At 50.7% G+C, this 26,575-nt stretch overlaps 1 protein-coding gene across 1 annotated transcript in view; it reads left to right on the forward strand.

Annotated features, from left to right (window-relative positions):
* LOC118373178 (retinoic acid receptor beta-like) overlaps window positions 1-26,575 on the forward strand; it is a 328,372-nt gene that overhangs the window by 130,624 nt on the left and 171,173 nt on the right. The window lies entirely within an intron of this gene.

Consider the following 26,575-nt stretch of genomic DNA (forward strand, 5'->3'; position numbering starts at 1 on the left):
CAAAGACACTAAAACCAGTGCGCCCGGCACTTATTACCAAACCCCGCTCAAAGACACTCAAACCAGTGCGCCCGGCACTTTTTACCAAACCCCGTTCAAAGACACTCAAACCAGTGCGCACGGCATCTACTACCATACCCCGTTCAAAGACACTCAAACCAGTGCGCCCGGCACCTACTACAATACCCCGATTCAAAGACACTAAAACCAGTGCGCCCGGCACTTATTACCAAACCCCGTTCAAAGACACTCAAACCAGTGCGCACGGCATCTACTACCATACCCCGTTCAAAGACACTCAAACCAGTGTGCCTGGCACCTACTACCATACCCCGTTCAAAGACACTCAAACCGGTGTGCCTGGCACCTACTACCATACCCCGTTCAAAGACACTCAAACCAGTGCGCCCGGCACCTACTGCCATACCCCACTCAAAGACACTCAAACCAGTGCGCCCGGCACCTACTACCATACGCCGTTCAAAGACACTCAAACCAGTGCGCCCGGCACCTACTACCATACGCCGTTCAAAGACAGTCAAACCAGTGCGCCCGGCACCTACTACCATACGCCGTTCAAAGACACTCAAACCAGTGCGCCCGGCACCTACTACAATACCCCGTTCAAAGACACTAAAACCAGTGCGCCCGGCACATATTACCAAACCCCACTCAAAGACACTCAAACCGGTGCGCCTGGCACCTACTGCCATACCCCGTTCAAAGACACTCAAACCAGTGCGCCCGGCACCTACTACCATACCCCGTTCAAAGACCCTCAAACCAGTGCGCCTGGCACCTACTGCCATACCCCGTTCAAAGACACTCAAACCAGTGCGCCCAGCACCTACTGCCATACCCCGTTCAAAGACACTCACACCAGTGCGCCCGGCACCTACTTCCCAATACCCCGTTCAAAGACACTCAAACCAGTGCGCCCGGGAAACCTACTACCATACCCCGTTCAAAGACACTCAAACCAGTGCGCCCGGCACCTACTACCATACCCCGTTGAAAGACACTCAAACCAGTGCGTCCGGCACCTACTACCATACCCCGTTCAAAGACACTCAAACCAGTGCCCCCGGCACCGACTACCATACCCCGTTCAAAAACACTCAAACCAGTGCGCCTGGCACCTACTTCCATACCCCGTTCAAAGACACTCAAACCGGTGCGCCTGGCACCTACTACCATACCCCGTTCAAAGACACTCAAACCAGTGCGCTTGGCACCTACTTCCATACCCCGTTCAAAGACACTCAAACCGGTGCGCCTGGCACCTACTACCATACCCCGTTCAAAGACACTAAAACCAGTGCGCCCGGCACCTATTACCAAACCCCACTCAAAGACACTCAAACCAGTGCGCCCGGCACCTACTACCATACCCCGTTCAAAGACACTCAAACCAGTGCGCCTGGCACTTACTACCATACCCCGTTCAAAGACACTCAAACCAGTGCGTCTGGCACCTACTTCCATACCCCGTTCAAAGACTCTCAAACCATTGCGCCCGGCACCTACTACAATACCCCGTTCAAAGACACTCAAACCAGTGCGCCCGGCACCTACTGCCATACCCCGTTCAAAGACACTCAAACCAGTGCGCCTGCACCTACTGCCATACCCGTTCAAAGACACTCAAACCAGTGCGCCCGGCACCTACTACAATACCCCGTTCAAAGACACTCAAACCGGTGCGCCTGGCACCTACTACCATACCCCGTTCAAAGACCCTCAAACCAGTGCGCCTGGCACCTACTACCATACCCCGTTCAAAGACACTCAAACCAGTGCGCCCGGCACCTACTGCCATACCCCGTTCAAAGACACTCAAACCAGTGCGCCCGGCACCTACTGCCATACCCCGTTCAAAGACACTCAAACCAGTGCTCCCGGCACCTACTTCCCAATACCCCGTTCAAAGACGCTCAAATCAGTGCGCCCGGCACCTACTACCATACCCCGTTCAAAGACACTCAAACCAGTGCGCCCGGCACCTACTACCATACGCCGTTCAAAGACAGTCAAACCAGTGCGCCCGGCACCTACTACCATACGCCGTTCAAAGACACTCAAACCAGTGCGCCCGGCACCTACTACAATACCCCGTTCAAAGACACTAAAACCAGTGCGCCCGGCACATATTACCAAACCCCACTCAAAGACACTCAAACCGGTGCGCCTGGCACCTACTGCCATACCCCGTTCAAAGACACTCAAACCAGTGCGCCCGGCACCTACTGCCATACCCCGTTCAAAGACACTCAAACCAGTGCGCCCGGCACCTACTGCCATACCCCGTTCAAAGACACTCAAACCAGTGCTCCTGGCACCTACTGCCATACCCCGTTCAAAGACACTCAAACCAGTGCGCCCGGCACCTACTACCATACCCCGTTCAAAGACCCTCAAACCAGTGCGCCCAGCACCTACTGCCATACCCCGTTCAAAGACACTCAAACCAGTGCGCCCGGCACCTACTTCCCAATACCCCGTTCAAAGACACTCAAACCAGTGCGCTCGGGAAACCTACTACCATACCCCGTTCAAAGACACTCAAACCAGTGCGCCCGGCACCTACTACCATACCCCGTTGAAAGACACTCAAACCAGTGCGTCCGGCACCTACTACCATACCCCGTTCAAAGACACTCAAACCAGTGCCCCCGGCACCGACTACCATACCCCGTTCAAAGAGACTCAAACCAGTGCGCCTGGCACCTACTTCCATACCCCGTTCAAAGACACTCAAACCGGTGTGCCTGGCACCTACTACCATACCCCGTTCAAAGACACTCAAACCAGTGCGCTTGGCACCTACTTCCATACCCCGTTCAAAGACACTCAAACCGGTGCGCCTGGCACCTACTACCATACCCCGTTCAAAGACACTAAAACCAGTGCGCCCGGCACCTATTACCAAACCCCACTCAAAGACACTCAAACCAGTGCGCCCGGCACCTACTACCATACCCCGTTCAAAGACACTCAAACCAATACGCCTGGCACTTACTACCATACCCCGTTCAAAGACACTCAAACCAGTGCGTCTGGCACCTACTTCCATACCCCGTTCAAAGACTCTCAAACCATTGCGCCCGGCACCTACTACAATACCCCGTTCAAAGACACTCAAACCAGTGCGCCCGGCACCTACTGCCATACCCCGTTCAAAGACACTCAAACCAGTGCGCCTGCACCTACTGCCATACCCGTTCAAAGACACTCAAACCAGTGCGCCCGGCACCTACTACAATACCCCGTTCAAAGACACTCAAACCGTGCGCCTGGCACCTACTACCATACCCCGTTCAAAGACCCTCAAACCAGTGCGCCTGGCACCTACTACCATACCCCGTTCAAAGACACTCAAACCAGTGCGCCCGGCACCTACTGCCATACCCCGTTCAAAGACACTCAAACCAGTGCGCCCGGCACCTACTGCCATACCCCGTTCAAAGACACTCAAACCAGTGCTCCCGGCACCTACTTCCCAATACCCCGTTCAAAGACGCTCAAATCAGTGCGCCCGGCACCTACTACCATACCCCGTTCAAAGACACTCAAACAAGTGCGCCCGGCACCTACTACAATACCCCGTTCAAAGACACTCAAACCAGTGCGCCCGGCACCTACTACCATAACCCGTTCAAAGACACTCAAACCAGTGCGCCTGGCACCTACTACCATACCCCGTTCAAAGACACTCAAACCAGTGCGCCCGGCACCTACTACAATACCCCGTTCAAAGACACTCAAACCAGTGCGCCCGGCACCTACTACCATACCCCGTTGAAAGACACTCAAACCAGTGCGTCCGGCACCTACTACCATACCCCGTTCAAAGACACTCAAACCAGTGCGCCCGGCACCTACTACCATACCCCGTTCAAAGACACTAAAACCAGTGCGCCTGGCACCTACTTCCATACCCCGTTCAAAGACTCTCAAACCAGTGCGCCCGGCACCTACTACAATACCCCGTTCAAAGACACTCAAACCAGTGCGCCCGGCACCTACTGCCATACCCCGTTCAAAGACACTCAAACCAGTGCGCCCGGCACCTACTTCCATACCCCGTTCAAAGACTCTCAAACCAGTGCGCCCGGCACCTACTACAATACCCCGTTCAAAGACACTCAAACCAGTGCGCCCGGCACCTACTGCCATACCCCATTCAAAGACACTCAAACCAGTGCTCCTGGCACCTACTGCCATACCCCGTTCAAAGACACTCAAACCAGTGCGCCCGGCACCTACTACCATACCCCGTTCAAAGACCCTCAAACCAGTGCGCCTGGCACCTACTACCATACCCCGTTCAAAGACACTCAAACCAGTGCGCTTGGCACCTACTTCCATACCCCGTTCAAAGACACTCAAACCGGTGCGCCTGGCACCTACTACCATACCCCGTTCAAAGACACTAAAACCAGTGCGCCCGGCACCTATTACCAAACCCCACTCAAAGACACTCAAACCAGTGCGCCCGGCACCTACTACCATACCCCGTTCAAAGACACTCAAACCAGTGCGCCTGGCACTTACTACCATACCCCGTTCAAAGACACTCAAACCAGTGCGTCTGGCACCTACTTCCATACCCCGTTCAAAGACTCTCAAACCATTGCGCCCGGCACCTACTACAATACCCCGTTCAAAGACACTCAAACCAGTGCGCCTGGCACCTACTGCCATACCCCGTTCAAAGACACTCAAACCAGTGCGCCTGCACCTACTTCCATACCCCGTTCAAAGACTCTCGAACCAGTGCGCCTGGCACCTACTACAATACCCCGTTCAAAGACACTCAAACCAGTGCGCCCGGCACCTACTGCCATACCCCGTTCAAAGACACTCAAACCAGTGCGCCTGGCACCTACTGCCATACCCGTTCAAAGACACTCAAACCAGTGCGCCCGGCACCTACTACCATACCCCGTTCAAAGACACTCAAACCAGTGCGCCTGGCACCTACTACCATACCCCGTTCAAAGACACTCAAACCAGTGCGCCCGGCACCTACTACAATACCCCGTTCAAAGACACTCAAACCAGTGCGCCCGGCACCTACTACCATACCCCGTTGAAAGACACTCAAACCAGTGCGTCCGGCACCTACTACCATACCCCGTTCAAAGACACTCAAACCAGTGCGCCCGGCATCTACTACCATACCCCGTTCAAAGACACTAAAACCAGTGCGCCTGACACCTACTTCAATACCCCATTCAAAGACTCTCAAACCAGTGCGCCCGGCACCTACTACAATACCCCGTTCAAAGACACTCAAACCAGTGCGCCCGGCACCTACTGCCATACCCCGTTCAAAGACACTCAAACCAGTGCGCCCGGCACCTACTTCCATACCCCGTTCAAAGACTCTCAAACCAGTGCGCCCGGCACCTACTACAATACCCCGTTCAAAGACACTCAAACCAGTGCGCCCGGCACCTACTACCATACCCCGTTCAAAGACACTCAAACCAGTGCGCCCGGCACCTACTACAATACCCTGTTCAAAGACACTAAATCCAGTGCGCCCGGCACCTTCTACCAAACCCCGTTCAAAGACACTCAAACCAGTGCGCCCGGCACCTACTACCATACCCCGTTCAAAGACACTCAAACCAGTGCGCCTGGCACCTACTACCATACCCCGTTCAAAGACACTCAAACCAGTGCGCCTGGCACCTACGACCATACCCCGTTCAAAGACACTAAAACCAGTGCGCCTGGCACCTTCTACCAAACCCCGTTCAAAGACACTCAAACCAGTGCGCCCGGCACCTACTACCATACCCCGTTCAAAGACACTCAAACCAGTGCACCTGGCACCTACTACAATACCCCGTTCAAAGACACTAAAACCAGTGCGCCCGGCACCTACTACCAAACCCCGTTCAAAGACACTCAAACCAGTGCGCCCGGCACCTACTACCATACCCCGTTCAAAGACACTCAAACCAGTGCGCCCGGCCCCTACTACAATACCCCGTTCAAAGACACTAAAACCAGTGCGCCCGGCACCTTCTACCAAACCCCGTTCAAAGACACTCAAACCAGTGCGCCCGGCACCTACTACCATACCCCGTTCAAATACACTCAAACCAGTGCGCCCGGCACCTACTACCATACCCCGTTCAAAGACACTCAAACCAGTGCGCCCGGCACCTACTACCATACCCCGTTCAAAGACACTCAAACCAGTGCGCCCGGCACCTACTACAATACCCCGTTCAAAGATACTCAAACCGGTGCGCCTGGCACCTACTACCATACCCCGTTCAAAGACCCTCAAACCAGTGCGCCTGGCACCTACTACAATACCCCGTTCAAAGACACTCAAACCGGTGCGCCTGGCACCTACTACCATACCCCGTTCAAAGACCCTCAAACCAGTGCGCCTGGCACCTACTACCATACCCCGTTCAAAGACACTCAAACCAGTGCGCCCGGCACCTACTGCCATACCCCGTTCAAAGACACTCAAACCAGTGCGCCCGGCACCTACTGCCATACCCCGTTCAAAGACGCTCAAACCAGTGCTCCCGGCACCTACTTCCCAATACCCTGTTCAAAGACGCTCAAACCAGTGCGCCTGGCACCTACTACCATACCCCGTTCAAAGACACTCAAACAAGTGCGCCCGGCACCTACTACAATACCCCGTTCAAAGACACTCAAACCAGTGCGCCCGGCACCTACTACCATACCCCGTTCAAAGACACTCAAACCAGTGCGCCCGGCACCTACTACAATACCCCGTTCAAAGACACTAAAACCAGTGCGCCCGGCACCTTCTACCAAACCCCGTTCAAAGACACTCAAACCAGTGCGCCCGGCACCTACTACCATACCCCGTTCAAAGACACTCAAACCAGTGCGCCTGGCACCTACTACCATACCCCGTTCAAAGACACTCAAACCAGTGCGCCTGGCACCTACGACCATACCCCGTTCAAAGACACTAAAACCAGTGCGCCTGGCACCTTCTACCAAACCCCGTTCAAAGACACTCAAACCAGTGCGCCCGGCACCTACTACCATACCCCGTTCAAAGACACTCAAACCAGTGCACCTGGCACCTACTACAATACCCCGTTCAAAGACACTAAAACCAGTGCGCCCGGCACCTACTGCCATACCCCGTTCAAAGACACTCAAACCAGTGCGCCCGGCACCTACTGCCATACCCCGTTCAAAGACGCTCAAACCAGTGCTCCCGGCACCTACTTCCCAATACCCTGTTCAAAGACGCTCAAACCAGTGCGCCTGGCACCTACTACCATACCCCGTTCAAAGACACTCAAACAAGTGCGCCCGGCACCTACTACAATACCCCGTTCAAAGACACTCAAACCAGTGCGCCCGGCACCTACTACCATACCCCGTTCAAAGACACTCAAACCAGTGCGCCCGGGACCTACTACAATACCCCGTTCAAAGACACTAAAACCAGTGCGCCCGGCACCTTCTACCAAACCCCGTTCAAAGACACTCAAACCAGTGCGCCCGGCACCTACTACCATACCCCGTTCAAAGACACTCAAACCAGTGCGCCCGGCACCTACTACCATACCCCGTTCAAAGACACTCAAACCAGTGCGCCCGGCACCTACTACAATACCCCGTTCAAAGATACTCAAACCGGTGCGCCTGGCACCTACTACCATACCCCGTTCAAAGAACCTCAAAGCAGTGCGCCTGGCACCTACTACAATACCCCGTTCAAAGACACTCAAACCGGTGCGCCTGGCACCTACTACCATACCCCGTTCAAAGACCCTCAAACCAGTGCGCCTGGCACCTACTACCATACCCCGTTCAAAGACACTCAAACCAGTGCGCCCGGCACCTACTGCCATACCCCGTTCAAAGACACTCAAACCAGTGCGCCCGGCACCTACTGCCATACCCCGTTCAAAGACGCTCAAACCAGTGCTCCCGGCACCTACTTCCCAATACCCTGTTCAAAGACGCTCAAACCAGTGCGCCTGGCACCTACTACCATACCCCGTTCAAAGACACTCAAACAAGTGCGCCCGGCACCTACTACAATACCCCGTTCAAAGACACTCAAACCAGTGCGCCCGGCACCTACTACCATACCCCGTTCAAAGACACTCAAACCAGTGCGCCCGGCACCTACTACAATACCCCGTTCAAAGACACTAAAACCAGTGCGCCCGGCACCTTCTACCAAACCCCGTTCAAAGACACTCAAACCAGTGCGCCCGGCACCTACTACCATACCCCGTTCAAAGACACTCAAACCAGTGCGCCTGGCACCTACTACCATACCCCGTTCAAAGACACTCAAACCAGTGCGCCTGGCACCTACGACCATACCCCGTTCAAAGACACTAAAACCAGTGCGCCTGGCACCTTCTACCAAACCCCGTTCAAAGACACTCAAACCAGTGCGCCCGGCACCTACTACCATACCCCGTTCAAAGACACTCAAACCAGTGCACCTGGCACCTACTACAATACCCCGTTCAAAGACACTAAAACCAGTGCGCCCGGCACCTACTACCAAACCCCGTTCAAAGACACTCAAACCAGTGCGCCCGGCACCTACTACCATACCCCGTTCAAAGACACTCAAACCAGTGCGCCCGGCACCTACTACAATACCCCGTTCAAAGACACTAAAACCAGTGCGCCCGGCACCTTCTACCAAACCCCGTTCAAAGACACTCAAACCAGTGCGCCCGGCACCTACTACCATACCCCGTTCAAAGACACTCAAACCAGTGCGCCCGGCACCTACTACCATACCCCGTTCAAAGACACTCAAACCAGTGCGCCCGGCACCTACTACCATACCCTGTTCAAAGACACTCAAACCAGTGCGCCCGGCACCTACTACAATACCCCGTTCAAAGATACTCAAACCGGTGCGCCTGGCACCTACTACCATACCCCGTTCAAAGACCTTCAAACCAGTGCGCCTGGCACCTACTACAATACCCCGTTCAAAGACACTCAAACCGGTGCCCCTGGCACCTACTACCATACCCCGTTCAAAGACCCTCAAACCTGTGCGCCTGGCACCTACTACCATACCCCGTTCAAAGACACTCAAACCAGTGCGCCCGGCACCTACTGCCATACCCCGTTCAAAGACACTCAAACCAGTGCGCCCGGCACCTACTGCCATACCCCGTTCAAAGACGCTCAAACCAGTGCTCCCGGCACCTACTTCCCAATACCCCGTTCAAAGACGCTCAAACCAGTGCGCCTGGCACCTACTACCATACCCCGTTCAAAGACACTCAAACAAGTGCGCCCGGCACCTACTACAATACCCCGTTCAAAGACACTCAAACCAGTGCGCCCGGCACCTACTACCATACCCCGTTCAAAGACACTCAAACCAGTGCGCCAGGCACCTACTACCATACCCCGTTCAAAGACACTCAAACCAGTGCGCCTGGCACCTACTACCATACCCCGTTCAAAGACACTCAAACCAGTGCGCCTGGCACCTACTACCATACCCCGTTCAAAGACACTCAAACCAGTGCGCCCGGCACCTACCACCATACCCCGTTCAAAGACACTCAAACCAGTGCGCTTGGCACCTACTTCCATACCCCGTTCAAAGACACTCAAACCGGTGCGCCTGGCACCTACTACCATACCCCGTTCAAAGACACTCAAACCAGTGCGCCCGGCACCTACTGCCATACCCCGTTCAAAGACACTCAAACCAGTGCGCCCGGCACCTACTTCCCAATACTCCGTTCAAAGACGCTCAAATCAGTGCGCCCGGCACCTACTACCATACCCCGTTCAAAGACACTCAAACAAGTGCGCCCGGCACCTACTACAATACCCCGTTCAAAGACACTCAAACCAGTGCGCCCGGCACCTACTACCATACCCCGTTCAAAGACACTCAAACCAGTGCGCCTGGCACCTACTACCATACCCCGTTCAAAGACACTCAAACCAGTGCGCCTGGCACCTACTACCATACCCCGTTCAAAGACACTCAAACCAGTGCGCCCGGCACCTACTGCCATACCCCGTTCAAAGACACTCAAACCAGTGCGCCCGGCACCTACTGCCATATCCCGTTCAAAGACACTCAAACCAGTGCTCCCGGCACCTACTTCCCAATACCCTGTTCAAAGACGCTCAAATCAGTGCGCCCGGCACCTACTACCATACCCCGTTCAAAGACACTCAAACAAGTGCGCCCGGCACCTACTACAATACCCCGTTCAAAGACACTCAAACCAGTGCGCCCGGCACCTACTACCATACCCCGTTGAAAGACACTCAAACCAGTGCGTCCGGCACCTACTACCATACCCCGTTCAAAGACACTCAAACCAGTGCGCCCGGCACCTACTACCATACCCCGATCAAAGACACTCAAACCAGTGCGCCCGGCACCTACTACCATACCCCGTTCAAAGACACTCAAACCAGTGCGCCCGGCACCTACTACAATACCCCGTTCAAAGACACTAAAACCAGTGCGCCCGGCACCTACTACCAAACCCCGTTCAAAGACACTCAAACCAGTGCGCCTGGCACCTACTACCATACCCCGTTCAAAGACACTCAAACCAGTGCGCCCGGCACCTACTACCATACCCCGTTCAAAGACACTCAAACCAGTGCGCCCGGCACCTACTACCATACCCTGTTCAAAGACACTCAAACCAGTGCGCCCGGCACCTACTACAATACCCCGTTCAAAGTCACTCAAATCAAAGATACTCAAACCAGTGCGCCCGGCACCTACTACCATACCCCGTTCAAAGACACTCAAACCAGTGCGCCCGGCACCTACTACAATACCGTCACCTACTACATAAGTGGTTGATGTGTTGGGGGGGATGCTGAAGAAAAACAAGGTGGGGGATGGAAGAGAAGAGAGGGAGAGAGAGAAGTGCAAAAAAGATGAGCAGAACAAAAGAGGGGAGTTGAAAGTAGGGTGGGGTTGGGGAATACAAAGTTAGAAAGACTGGAAAGGAGAAGGTGGAGCTGGAGGGAGGAGGATAGAGGACAGTGCAGGGAGAGAAAAATGGGGAGAAAGAGAGAGGGGGAAAGCCTCCCCTCTCCTCCACTCTTCCCCTCCTCACCTTTCCTCTCCTCTCTTCTCTTCTCCTCTCCTTTCTAGACAGAATCATGGTTGACCCACAGAAATTAAAGAGAGAGAGAGAGGGAAGAGCAGTGGACAGGGTATTACCTTCCTTTCCTCCTGGGCAGTGGGCAGGTTGCTTGGCCCACAGGAAGGAATGGCCTCTTGCCTCCTCCTGTATCCTGCATCCCTGTCCTCTGGGTGACCTCCAGAGAGGGTATACTAACTAGCAGGAGTTATTGGTAAATCAGCCACTGAAAGCACCGTGGTTATGCTGCATGGACGCAGGCCAGTAATGAGAATGGGACTGGTGATAGCACCTGATGAAAAGTAGGAGAAGAGGGAGCCTGAGTTTTTCTTTCTCTCACTTTTTTCACTCTCCTTTTTTTGGGCCCCTCCCTCCTTCCTGAGGAGGTTTGTATTCTGTTTACGTTCTGTCGATCATCAATGCCGTTACCTTAAATTCCAAAACACAGGACAGCAAGCTCTTTCTTTTGTCTCTCTCTCAGACCCCTCCCTTTCTTTCGCTCTCTCGCTGTCACTCTCACTCCTCTTCTTTAGCCTGTCCCTTCTCTCTTTTTAGAGTTATCACTTTTCTTTTCTGTCAGGGATGATGAGAGTGGCTGACTAACTGACTCAGGGGATGAAAAAGCAATAGCCTAGAACCTGTGTGTGTATGTATGCACCCACGTCTGTGTGCGTTCGTGTGTATGTATGTGTTCAGTATGTGGGTGCGTGCATGCAAGCGCACGGCTGCCTGACATGTATTGATTCTCTTGCACCAGCCTGCCTAGATTTAGAAATGCCAATACTAGCAACCCCCCAACTCTCTGGTTCATGTTGAGTTCACTTGTCATTTTGTATAATTCTGATAAAATCAAGATGCTTAACAATGATGTAGTTATCCAGCCAGCCAGGCAGGCAGACTGTCCATGAGCTACCTAATATCTGATGGAATTGTTATTTTCCTTTTGGACGTTAAGCTGTATGATCAGTTACAGACTGTGTCCTAAATGTCACCCTATTGCCTATATAGTGCACTACTGTTGACCAGTAGGATGTCAGACTTTAAATTAGTGTTCTAGAACTAGTGTTGTTATTGTCTGGAAAGGAAGTGTGTAGGTTGTTTGCGTCTTTGTGAGGTAGAGCAAACATTTCTGAGTGCGTGGGGTGTGTCTTATCTTGTTAGTGTGTGTCTAAAGGATAATTGAGAGTCCACAGACACAGAGACACGATAGTCCGGCGCCACATTGTGACATAGTTACGCAACTCTGAGATCACCGTCCTGCGGGGGACGCACAGCCCTAACCTCACCAAAATCCCCAGACCATCATCCTGCGGGGGACGCACAGCCCTAACCTCCCCAAAATCCCCAGACCACCATACTGTGGGGGACACACAGCCCCAACCTCCCCAAAATCCCCAGACCACCATACTGCGGGGACGCACAGCCCTGACCTCCCCAAAATCGCCAGACCACCATCCTGCGGGGTACGCACAGCCCTAACCTCCCCAAAATCCCCAGACCACCATCCTGCGGGGGACGCACAGCCCTAACCTCCCCAAAATCCCCAGACCACCATCCTGCGGGGGACGCACAGCCCTAACCTCCCCAAAATCCCCAGACAACGCGGTTCTGAGACCACCATCCTGCGGGGGATGCACAGCCCTAACCTCCCCAAAATCCCCAGACCACCATCCTGCGGGGGACGCACAGCCCTAACCTCCCCAAAATCCTCAGACAACGCGGCTCTGAGACCACCATCCTGCGGGGGATGCACAGCCCTAACCTCCCCAAAATCCCCAGAGAACGCGGCTCTGAGACCACCATCCTGCGGGGGAAGCACAGCCCTAACCTCCCCAAAATCCCCAGACAACGCGGTTCTGAGACCACCATCCTGTGGGGGATGCACAGCCCTAACCTCCCCAAAATCCCCAGACAACGCGGTTCTGAGACCACCATCCTGTGGGGGATGCACAGCCCTAACCTCCCCAAAATCCCCAGACAACGCGGTTCTGAGACCACCATCCTGTGGGGGATGCACAGCCCTAACCTCCCCAAAATCCCCAGACAACGCGGTTCTGAGACCACCATCCTGTGGGGGATGCACAGCCCTAACCTCCCCAAAATCCCCAGACAACGCGGTTCTGAGACCACCATCCTGTGGGGGATGCACAGCCCTAACCTCCCCAAAATCCCCAGACAACGCGGTTCTGAGACCACCATCCTGTGGGGGATGCACAGCCCTAAACCTCCCCAAAATCCCCAGACAACGCGGTTCTGAGACCACCATCCTGTGGGGGATGCACAGCCCTAACCTCCCCAAAATCCCCAGACAACGCGGTTCTGAGACCACCATCCTGTGGGGGATGCACAGCCCTAACCTCCCCAAAATCCCCAGACAACGCGGTTCTGAGACCACCATCCTGTGGGCGATGCACAGCCCTAACCTCCCCAAAATCCCCAGACAACGCGGTTCTGAGACCACCATCCTGTGGGGGATGCACAGCCCTAACCTCCCCAAAATCCCCAGACAACGCGGTTCTGAGACCACCATCCTGTGGGGGATGCACAGCCCTAACCTCCCCAAAATCCGCAGACAACGCGGCTCTGCGTACGTGTCCTGTATTCATTCATTTGAATGTGTTGCCAGTTGGAGAAATAGCTTTAGCTGCGCTGAGAATTAGAAAAGAATGAAAGCCAACGGTCCAATATTCTAGAACACTGCTGTGCAAACAAGTACACATTTTGGACTCTGATAGACCCTCAAGTGTGCGTCTGCGTTTGAGATGACCATCGATACAGGGAGTACTGCTGGAGAGCTTAGGAGACTTTGAGCGCTAATCTGTGTGAAATCACAGGCCTCAGGGGCGTTGCGGGGCGAGGCGAGGTGTAGAGAGGTGTTTGGAGAGATGGGGTGATAGTAATGCTACTCTCTGATCAGAGGGTCCGGGGCTCACTGTGTGAAGCCGTCTGAACACCACTAATCCCCCCAGAGCCAATCAGAAGCTTGCAGGGCTGATCGTGAGGCTGTCTGGCTGGAGAATGGGGAGACTGAGGCTCCTTCACACCTCCACAGCAAACAGGGGGAGGATGGAGGGGAGAGAAGACCTGGGAAGGCAAGCGGAGGGAGGTAAAGAAGGAGGCTGGAGGGTTTCTGTATGGAGGAAAGGCTCAGGTGTGTCTTAAGTATTTTCCTGTAAGGAATATTTATTTTCTAATATTATATTACAGCCTTTTTGAGGGTAGGCTAGGCTCAAGGAAAGAACAATGAATATTTTATTTGACCGATTCCAGAGAGGAGATGGTTTGGATGAATGCTTTTCTTCCTGCCTCTTTTCTTTCTCTACTCTTTTCTATTGAGGTAGTTCAGAGAGCTTTGTTAGTGTGATGAATTCACAGCCTTTTTAACCATTGAAAATGACATTTAGAGGTTTTTTCAAAGTTACAATATCGTTGGTAGCAGCACATTCACAGTCAATTGGTCATTCACCTTATCCTCTCCTCTAATTGTACTCTATTTTCTCTTTCTTTCTTTGAACTTATCTTCTTCTCCAATCCCCTCCCTTTCCCTATCTCCCCTTCTCTCCCCTCTATTTCTCCCTCCCTATCTCTCTCTTCTTCCTCCTTGAGGAAACAAAGGGGGATTTGATTGTTTCTGCTGAGCTCCACCATCACTCACTCTGAAATGTACAGATTTCCCTCTGGGGAGAAAGGTTATTTTCTCTAAGAGGCTGAGGGATACAGGTGTAGTATTATACTGCTACTGTACTCTCTTATGTTTTATTTATTTTACCTTTATTTAACTAGACAAGTCAGTTAAGAACAAATTATTGTTTTCAATGACGGCCTAGGAACAGTGGGTTAACTGCCTGTTCAGGGGCAGATTTGTACCTTGTCAGCTCGGTGATTCGAACTTGCAACCTTTCGGTTACTAGTCTAACGCTCTAACCACTAGGCTACCCTTAGCATGTTAGACATCTTTTTGTAATTTAGCATCGGCTTTTACCCAGACAGACTTACAGTTGCAATTAGGTTTAAGTCACCAAGAGAAACAAGAACAGCCAAAAGACAGTGTTTTCCTGTTCTATGTGGTCAATGAGTGGAAGGTAGCCTTACGGTTAAGTGTGTTCGGCCAGGAACAAAAGCTTGCTGGTTCGACTTCCTGAGCCCACTTGATGAAAAATCTGTCGATATGCCCTTGAGCAAGGTACTGCCACTGGAATAAAAGTGTGAGTTTCTGCCACTAGAAGCCATTTGTGAAGGTTTGAAGGTTCCCCTTAATTGAAAACTGAATTGACCCCAACCCTCGTGGGCTGGGATGTAAATATGACTTTTGCAGGTATTAGCAACATAGCTAATCGGAATAAACAAATGTTTGTAATTAAAGTAGGCGTGTTGTATTATTATTTTTATTTACTGTATTTAACACATTAGGAGGACTATTAGCAAAAATACTCATTTGTTATACAAATGCTCTTATTAACTGTAATGACATGTAATGGTTTACACACACACACGCACGCACGCATGCACACGCACACGCACGCACGCACGCACACACAGACACACACACACACACACACACACACACACACACACACACACACACACACACACACACACACACACACACACACACACACACACACACACACACACATACACACACATACACACACACATGCTGCTTACTGCTGATGAGAATGAGTCCAGCGGCACTGCCAGTTCTTTGTATGGGAGAAGAGTGTAAACAATGAGTGAACTCACATTAAGACACTTAATGTAATTATACCATCTATATTGACCCTAATATCCAACAGGGGACCCATTGCATTGCTGTGGTACTTAAAGTGCTTTCTCTAAATGAGCGTGTGTGTGTGTGTGTGTGTGTGTGTGTGTGTGTGTGTGTGTGTGTGTGTGTGTGTGTGTGTGTGTGTGTGTGTGTGTGTGTGTGTGTGTGTGTGTGTGTGTGTGTGTGTGTGTGTAAAGGAGACGACTTTATTGCCTGTTAGTTTGTAATGTAATGTCTCTCTCCTCCTTCTCCACCCCTGGCCTCTGCTACACTGCTAAACGTCCTAATAAACCAACCAAGCTCACCCGCACAGATATCAATGTTTATTAGCTATTGTCCTGAGAGGAACCAGGTTGTAATGTGATACTTGAGGTTCCAGAATGACCTCAAATGAGGTGGGAAATTTTAAGTGCTCAGTTATACATCTTACAATCACAGTGATTCCCTGTCTGTCTCCACTGTTCTGTTCTGTTTTATCATATATCATTCTCTCTCTCTGTCTCTCTTTCTGTCTCTCACTCTTTCTCTTTTTCTCTCTGTCTCTTTCTCATCCACCCCGCAGGATGGTGGTCTCTCTCTGTCATCCATTGTGAAGCTACAGTACACTACACAGTCTCAGTTCATCCAAGGATAGTAAAGAATGTTGATACCGCGAGATGAATTTCTATAGACATTGATCCATGCTTTGGATCGTTGGGTTGAACTGAGACGTTGTCGCCAAAGCAAGAACTTAGAGAATGCAAGAATGCAAATGCAAATAGAATGCAACTACTCAATCAATGTGTCAGTGTCAGACAATGCATTCTCCATTGTCTTATTACAGATTGCACTCTCACTTGGAATTAAATAAGTACCATTGCTTGTACAGTATTATCTTTAGGCTATGTTTTAGCAAACAGTTATGAAACAACTTCCAAACATCACACTATTGTTGCATCCCAAATGGCATCCTATTCCCTATTTAGTGCACTACTTTTGACCAGTGACCATAAGGCTCTGGGCCCTGGTGAAAATAGAACACTAGATAGCGAATAGGTTCCATTTCGGGATGTAGCCTATATTTTTAACATTTACAGCATACAAAGCTCTTGAACGCTGATGGGTTAAAAACATTTTACTTGTATTTTAATAGTGTTTTCTTGGGAAGTTTGTTGGAAATAAGAATATTTGTGCGGGAATGGTTTGTTGTAACCGAATAGTAGGGGTCAGTTTGGTTTATTTAACGTGTGTGGGGTTTTTGTTGAGTGAGCAGGAGGAGAAAACAGAATGTCCCCAACAGTGTCAAAGAGTCACAGAGAACTGGAGAATATCAGCCTTCAAAACGCTTCCTTTTTTCCCTTATAGATGACGGATACTATTTAGACCACCATCACGGCCACACCGTGCAAACTAAGACACAAACTGTGGAAAACATGTACTAACAGAGAGAATGAAAACATGTTGCCTGAACTGTGCAAAAAAGAAAGAGCGAGAGAAGGTGTCAAAATAAGTGCCGAAAAGAGAAGGCGAAAATAAATGGATCTTTCAGCACTTTTGGGGTTTGTGTGGTTTTGTTTCTCTGTTGGTGTGTTCTGTTTGCTCTTTCCACACTTCCACTTCCACCTCCTTCTCTCGTTGTATCCGTCTCTCCTTCCACACCTCCATCTCTCAGTCATTCCACCTCTACACCCCTCCATTTCTCCCACCCTTCTCCCCTCCTCTCCCTCCATTCCAGCCACCTCTTCACAACTTTATCCACCTGGAGTCCAATACATTTTCTCTGTTCTTTGTCAGGGAGCTCAGAATAATAGGATATCGTATGAAACATACTCCTGTATTTGTTTCCTTAAGTGTATTGGGAGATTAAAATTTCATTGTATCATTGACATGAAACACAACCGTACTTTATCTCCAATCTATTGAGAAATAATATTATCTTTGACTATCGGTCAAGTTTTGGAGCCATGAATAGGTGTGAAAATGTAACATGTATCAGGTAAGACCCAGATGCAGACAACAGTTTATTAATCGAACAGGGGCAGGTAAAAGGCAAGTCAAGGGTAGGCAGTAGTCAGTAATCCAGATAGGTCGGGCAAAGGTACAGGACGGCAGGGTCAGGGTCAGGCAGAATGGTAAACACCGGGAAAACTAGGAAACAGGAACAATCGAGAGACAGGAGCAGAGGGAAAACCGCTGGTAGGCTTGATGAAACAAAACAAACTGGCAACAGACAAACAGAGAACTCAGGTATAAATACATAGTGGTTAATGGAGAAAATGGGCGACACCTGGAGTGGGGTGGAGACTATCACAAAGACAGGTGAAACAGATTAGAGTGTGACACACATTTAATATTGAGTGTTGGCAAATGCTGTTGGTCAAGACTTGAGAGACAAGTTTAAAAATGTACTTCCTCTCCAATGAGCTTCTGAACAAACATGGACATAACTGTCATGTTCATCCTAATAAACACCTTTTCAAATACAGTATATACATTATTTTAATTATTTTCTCAATTAAATAAAAATTAAGGGAAATTAAAGTGACAAAAGGGTATTTATCAGACAACGTGATAACTGAATCCTTAAAGCTCAGGCACAAAAACAGAAAAAAACTCACTATCTTTAGCATAGAACTGTAACGGCGTTCGTTCGTCGAAAGAGAGTCGGACCGAAATGCAGCGTGGTGGTTACTCATGTCTTTAATGAAACTAATGACGATACATGAAATAACGTAATATACAAAAAAAAAAAAAAAAAAAAAACGGAACGTGAAACCTAATACAGCCTGTGTGGTGAACAACTACACCGAGACAGGAACAATCACCCATGAAATACACAGTGAAACCCAGGCTACCTAAATATGGTTCCCAATCAGAGACAACGAGAATCACCTGACTCTGATTGAGAACCGCCTCAGGCAGCCAAGCCTATACTAGACACATCCCTAATCAACCACAATCCCAATGCCTACAAAAACCCCAATAAGACAACACAATAAACCCATGTCACACCCTGGCCTGAACAAATAATTAAGGAAAACACAAAATACTATGACCAAGGCATGACAGAACCCCCCCTAAGGTGCGGACTCCCGGACGCACCTCACAACCATAGGGAGGGTCCGGGTGGGCGTCTGTCCATGGTGGCGGTTCCGGCTCGGGACGTGGACCCCACTCCATTAATGTCATAGTTCCTCCCCTTCGCGTCCTGGGATAATCCATCCTCGCCGCCGACCATGGCCTAATAGTCCTCACCCAGAACCCCACTGAACTGAGGGGCAGCTCGGGACTGAGGGGCAGCTCGGGACTGAGGCAGCTCGGGACTGAGGGGAAGCTCGGGACTGAGGGGCAGCTCGGGACTGAGGGGCAGCTCGGGACTGAGGGGCAGCCCGGGACTGAGGGGAAGCCCGGGACTGAGGGGAAGCCCAGTACTGAGAGGAAGCCCAGTACTGAGAGGAAGCCCAGTACTGAGATGAAGCTCAGGCAGGTAGTAGGCTCCGGTAGATCCTGGCTGGCTGGCGGATGTGGAAGATTCTGGTTGACTGGCAGATCTGGAAGAGACTGGTTGACTGGCAGATCTGGAAGAATCTGGTTGACTGGCAGATCTAGAAGATCATGGCTGACTGGCGGATCTAGCTGCTCTATGCAGACTGACAGCTCTGGCTGCTCCATACAGACTGGCAGCTCTGGCTGTTCCATGCAGATTGACAGCTCAGGCTGCTCCATGCAGACTGACAGCTCAGGCTGCTCCATGCAGACTGACAGCTCAGGCTGCTCCATGCAGACTGACAGCACAGGCTGCTTCATACAGACTGACATCTCTGGCTGCTTCATGCAGACTGACAGCTCTGGCTGCTCCATGCAGACTGACAGCTCTGACTGCTCCATGCAGGATGACAGCTCTGGCTGCTCCATGCAGGCTGACAGCTCTGACTGCTCCATGCAGGCTGACAGCTCCTTGCAGACTGACAGCTCCTTGCAGACTGGCAGCTCCTTGCAGACTGGCAGCTCCTTGCAGACTGACAGCTCTTGCTGCTTCATGCAGACTGGCAGCTCAGGATGCTCCGAACAGGCAGGAGGCTCCGGCAGCGCTGTAGAGGAGGAAGGCTCTAGAAGCGCTGAACAGGCGGGAGACTCCGGTAGCGCAGGAGATGGCGTAGCAGTAAGTCGTCCTGTCGTTTCGTCTCTCTGTATATATCGTCTCTTTTTCATTTTAGATATTTTTCTTCGCATGTCTTTAAAAATATTTTGCTAAACCTAAGCTTCCAAATACTCTCCTGCAACCCGTCTCACCCAATGTAGCTACTTTTCCTAAAGTATTTATATTTACTTCGGTACCGGAACCCCTCAACTGAAGCTAGCCAGCTAACCACCAGCTATGCTAGCGGTCTTCAGCTAACCGGTCATCAGCTAAGCTTTAGCTCGGAAAGCTCTCGCCAGTTCGAACAACGCGACGCTAACCAGAGCATAACGGACCTATTTATTTTTTTATCCCCGGATTCCCACTGCAAACGGAACATTTTTCAGCTGGATCTTCACAACTAGCTATCGAGCTAAACCGCAATGCTGGTTGATTACTCCTGGCTAGCGTTTCCACCCACGTAGCTTGAAGCTAGCCCGGCCAGAGCTCCTGTGCTGCCACCGTAGCATACTCCTGGGCTACAATACCCGGACCCACGACCGGTCTATCGATGTCACCGCATGAAGAGGAATAAACAGACTCACCCCATCGCGACGTCCCCCAAAGGCTAACTCTCTTGCCCTCGCTATCTCCTTGTTTGCTAATTCGGCATGCTAACTGCTAGCTTGTTTAGCCCAGGTCCGCTAACTACTACCTTGTTTACCCCGGCCTGCTAATCTGTTAGTTTGTTAGCACAGGCCTGCTAACCGTCTGCATCGCCGCGTCCCAAACACGCAGTGGCCCATATGTACTTTCTATCTCTTCCCGATTTAAAAAAAAATGTGTTTATGCCTTCCGGAAACCTGCCTCACCCAATGTGATACGGAATCGCTATCATTTTTAATTTTTAGATCACACTCAAGAACCTCCAGAAGCTAACCAGCTAACTAGCTACAAGCTATTTAGTCATTGTTAGTTTTTTTAACCTGGATAACACTCGCCAGTCCAGCCCCCCTGCCCCATCCACCGCTGCCCCCTGGACTCTACATAGCTGATGCACGCTGGACTGTCCATTAATCACGGTACTCCATTCTGCTTGTTTGTTTTATCTGTCGGCCCCGTTGCCTAGTCAATGCCATTTTACCTGCTGTTGTTGTGCCAGCTGATTAGCTGTTGTCTCACCCACTGCTTTAGCTAGCTTTCCCAATCCAACACCTGTGATTACTGTATGCCTCGCTGTATGTCTCTCTCAAATGTCAATATGCCTTGTATACTGTTGCTCAGGTTAGTTATCATTGTTTTAGTTCACAATGGAGCCCCTAGTCCCACGCCTCATACCCCTGATACCTCCTTTGTCCCACCTCCCACATATGCGGTGTGTCCAGAGATAAAACCTCTCTCATCATCACCCAGTGCCTGGGCTTACCTCCGCCGTACCCGCACCCCACCATACCCCTGTCTGAGCATTATGCCCTGAATATATTCTACCATGCCCAGAAACCTGCTCCTCTTATTCTCTGTCCCCAACGCTCTAGGCGACCAGTTTTGATAGCCTTTAGCCGCACCCTCATACTACTCCTTCTCTGTTCAGCGGGTGATGTGGAGGTAAACCCAGGCCCTGCATGTTCCCAGGCACCCTCATTTGTTGACTTCTGTGAGCGAAAAAGCCTTGGTTTCATGCATGTCAACATCAGAAGCCTCCTCCCTAAGTTTGTTTTACTCACTGCTTTAGCACACTCTGCTAACCCTGATGTCCTTGCCATGTCTGAATCCTGGCTCAGGAAGGCCACCAAAAATTCAGAGATTTCCATACCCAACTATAACATCTTCCGTCAAGATAGAACTGCCAAAGGGGGAGGAGTTGCAGTCTACTGCAGAGATAGCCTGCAAAGTAATGTCATACTTTCCAGGTCCATACCCAAACAGTTCGAACTACTAATTCTGAAAATTACTCTCTCCAGAAATAAGTCTCTCACTGTTGCCGCCTGCTACCGACCCCCCTCAGCTCCCAGCTGTGCCCTGGACACCATTTGTGAATTGATTGCCCCCCATCTAGCTTCAGAGTTTGTTCTGTTAGGTGGCCTAAACTGGGATATGCTTAACACCCCGGCAGTCCTACAATCTAAGCTAGATGCCCTCAATCTCACACAAATCATCAAGGAACCCACCAGGTACAACCCTAAATCTGTAAGCAAGGGCACCCTCATAGACGTCATCCTGACCAACTGGCCCTCCAAATACACCTCCGCTGTCTTCAACCAGGATCTCAGCGACCACTGCCTCATTGCCTGTATCCGCTACGGTGCCGCAGTCAAACGACCACCCCTCATAATAATAATAATAATATATGCCATTTAGCAGACACTTTTATCCAAAGCGACTTACAGTCATGTGTGCATACATTCTACGTATGGGGAACACAAGGCTTTATCGTGGTTGTTTTTTTTCCCAGAAAAGTATGGTGATAAGACAAGAAATGCCTTTGCGATCGACTGGTTGATCTCCATCAACCGGTTGGTGACCACTGGTTTAAAACTTCCACTCGCCACCAAATATGGTGACGAGAGAAAGTCCAGTGGCGGGAAGTGGGAGAAGATGGAGCTAGAGGAAACTTGGCCGACGTTCTGCAAATTTTCACATTGATGAAACATTAGATCTCAATTCAGTTCTGTTCCCAAAACTAGAATCTCTTACGAACAGAGAGCACTGCGTTTTGTCCACTTGATCCTTTGCCAAAATTGCGTTCTTTAGAAGTGTACGGGTGAATTGAGTTATTGCACGTCACTGTCAAACGCTCCCTAAAATACTTCTGTGAGCAGGCCTTTCTAATCGACCTGGCCCGGGTATCCTGGAAGGACATTGACCTCATCCCGTCAGTTGAGGATGCCTGGTCATTCTTTAAGAGTAACTTCCTCACCATTTTAGATAAGCATGCTCCGTTCAGAAAATGCAGAACTAAGAACAGATACAGCCCTTGGTTCACTCCAGACCTGACTGCCCTCGACCAGCACAAAAACATCCTGTGGCGGACTGCAATAGCATCGAACAGTCCCCGCGATATGCAACTGTTCAGGGAAGTCAGGAACCAATACACGCAGTCAGTCAGGAAAGCTAAGGCCAGCTTCTTCAGGCAGAAGTTTGCATCCTGTAGCTCCAACTCCAAAAAGTTCTGGGACACTGTGAAGTCCATGGAGAACAAGAGCACCTCCTCCCAGCTGCCCACTGCACTGAGGCTAGGGAACACGGTCACCACCGACAAATCCGTGATTATCGAAAACTTCAACAAGCATTTCTCAACGGCTGGCCATGCCTTCCGCCTGGCTACTCCTACCTCGGCCAACAGCTCCGCCCCCCCCGCAGCTCCTCGCCCAAGCCTCTCCAGGTTCTCCTTTACCCAAATCAGATAGCAGATGTTCTGAAAGAGCTGCAAAACCTGGACCCGTATAAATCTGAAACTATCCGCCGCCATTGTCGCAACCCCTATTACCAGCCTGTTCAACCTCTCTTTCATATCATCTGAGATCCCCAAGGATTGGAAAGCTGCCGCAGTCATCCCCCTCTTCAAAGGGGGAGACACCCTGGACCCAAACTGTTACAGACCTATATCCATTCTGCCCTGCCTATCTAAGGTCTTCGAAAGCCAAGTCAACAAACAGGTCACTGACCATCTCGAATCCCACCATACCTTCTCCGCTATGCAATCTGATTTCCGAGCCGGTCACGGGTGCACCTCAGCCACACTCAAGGTACTAAACGACATCATAAGCGCCATCGATAAAAGACAGTACTGTGCAGCCGTCTTCATCGACCTTGCCAAGGCTTTCGACTCTGTCAATCACCATATTCTTATCGGCAGACTCAGTAGCCTCGGTTTGTCGGATGACTGCCTTGCCTGGTTCACCAATTACTTTGCAGACAGAGTTCAGTGTGTCAAATCGGAGGGCATGCTGTCCGGTCCTCTGGCAGTCTCTATGGGGGTGCCACAGGGTTCAATTCTCGGGCCGACTCTTTTCTCTGTGTATATCAATGATGTTGCTCTTGCTGCGGGCGATTCCCTGATCCACCTCTACGCAGACGACACCATTCTATATACTTTCGGCCCGTCATTGGACACTGTGCTATCTAACCTCCAAACGAGCTTCAATGCCATACAACACTCCTTCCGTGGCCTCCAACTGCTCTTAAACGCTAATAAAACCAAATGCATGCTTTTCAACCGATCGCTGCCTGCACCCGCATGCCCGACTAGCATCACCACACTGGATGGTTCCGACCTTGAATATGTGGACACCTATAAGTACCTAGGTGTCTGGCAAGACTGCAAACTCTCCTTCCAGACCCATATCAAACATCTCCAATAGAAAATCAAATCAAGAGTCGGCTTTCTATTCCGCAACAAAGCCTCCTTCACTCACGCTGCCAAGCTTACCCTAGTAAAACTGACTATCCTACCGATCCTCGACTTCGGCGATGTTATCTACAAAATTGCTTCCAATACTCTACTCAGCAAATTGGATGCAGTTTATCACAGTGCCATCCGTTTTTTTACTAAATCACCTTATACTACCCACCACTGCGACTTGTATGCTCTAGTCGGCTGGCCCTCGCTACATATTCGTCGCCAGACCCACTGGCTCCAGGTCATCTACAAGGCCATGCTAGGTAAAGCTCCGCCTTATCTCAGTTCACTGGTCACGATGGCAACACCCATCCGTAGCACGCGCTCCAGCAGGTGTATCTCACTGATCATCCCTAAAGCCAACACCTCATTCGGCTGCCTTTCGTTCCAGTACTCTGCTGCCTGTGACTGGAACGAATTGCAAAAATTGCTGAAGTTGGAGACTTTTATCTCCCTCACCAACTTCAAACATCAGCTATCTGAGCAGCTAACCGATCGCTGCAGCTGTACATAATCTATTGGTAAATAGCCCACCCATTTTCACCTACCTCATTCCCACAGTTTTTATTTATTTACTTTTCTGCTCTTTTGCACACCAATATCTCTACCTGTACATGATCATCTGATCATTTATCACTCCAGTGTTAATCTGCAATACTGTAATTATTTGCCTACCTCCTCATGCCTTTTGCACACAATGTATATAGACTCCCCCTTTTTTTCTTTTTTTCTACTGTATTATTGACTTGTTAATTGTTTACTCCATGTGTAACTCTGTGTTGTCTGTTCACACTGCTATGCTTTATCTTGGCCAGGTCGCAGTTGCAAATGAGAACTTGTTCTCAACTAGCCTACCTGGTTAAATAAAGGTGAAATAAAAATTTTAAAAAGGCTCTGATAGCGCTGAACAGGCGGGAGGCTCCGGCAGCGCAGGAGAGGCGAGGCGCACTGTAGGCCTGATGCGTGGTGCTGGCACTCGTGGTACTGGGCCGAGGACACGCACAGGAAGCCTGGTGCGGGGAGCTGCCACCGGAGGGCTGGTGTGTGGAGGTGGCACAGGATGGGCTAGACCGTGAAGGCGTACTGGAGATCTTGAGAGCAGTGTTGGCACAGGACGTGCAAGGCTAGGGATGTGCACAGGAGGCCTGGTGCGTGAGGCTGGCACCAACTTCACCAGCCGACGAACACGCACCTCAGGTCGAGTATGGAGCGCTGACCCAGGTGCCATCAAATCCCCGACACGCTCCGTCGGACGAATCTTGTACCTAAAGCACCAAGCTAGCAACTCCCTCATTACTCTCCACTCCACCTTCCCCATTAACTCCTTCACAGTCTCTGCTTCGCTCACCTCTAACACCGGCTCTGGTTCTGGTCTCCTCCTTGGCTCCTCACGATTAACAAGGAGAGTTGGCTCAGGTCTATCGCCAGACTCTGCCACTCTCCCTCTGACCCTCCCCCCAATACATTTTTGGGGCTGACTCACGGGCTTTCCTCTGCGCCGTCGTGATTGCCTCTCCAACTCCATTCTCCTATAACCCTCTTCGCACTGCTCCAGCGAATCCCAGGCAGGCTCCGGCACTCTCTCTGGGTCGACCGCCCACCTGTCTATTTCTTCCCACGTCGTATACTCCATGCCTCTGCTGTCCATAATGTCCTCCCTTCGCTGCTCCTGCTGTCGCTGCCTGTAACCACGGCACTCGGTCCGTGTGTGGTGGGTGATTCTGTAACGGCTTTCTTTCGTATAAAGAGAGTCGGACCGAAATGCAGCGTGGTGGTTACTCATGTCTTTAATGAAACTAATGACGATACATGAAATAACGTAATATACAAAAAAAAAAAATCTAATCAACCACAATCCCAATGCCTACAAAAACCCCAATAAGACAACACAATAAACCCATGTCACACCCTGGCCTGAACAAATAATTAAGGAAAACACAAAATACTATGACCAAGGCGTGACAAGAACAAATTCACCTTGATCTTTATTTTCTGCCTATCACATTACTTCCTAACCAGAGAATCCTGAATGTGTGCGTTGGCATGATCTCTAATTCCAATAGAAAATGAGCTACCCGCCATATTCCTCTTTAGTCATGCGTCTTCAATTAAATAAGCAGAATGCAACTAAATATACCTATCTGAACGCTGAGCGACCCAAGCAGGATTTA

Source organism: Oncorhynchus keta, chromosome 20, assembly GCF_023373465.1.
Source record: "Oncorhynchus keta strain PuntledgeMale-10-30-2019 chromosome 20, Oket_V2, whole genome shotgun sequence".
In the NCBI taxonomy this organism is placed as follows: Eukaryota; Metazoa; Chordata; class Actinopteri; order Salmoniformes; family Salmonidae; genus Oncorhynchus; species Oncorhynchus keta.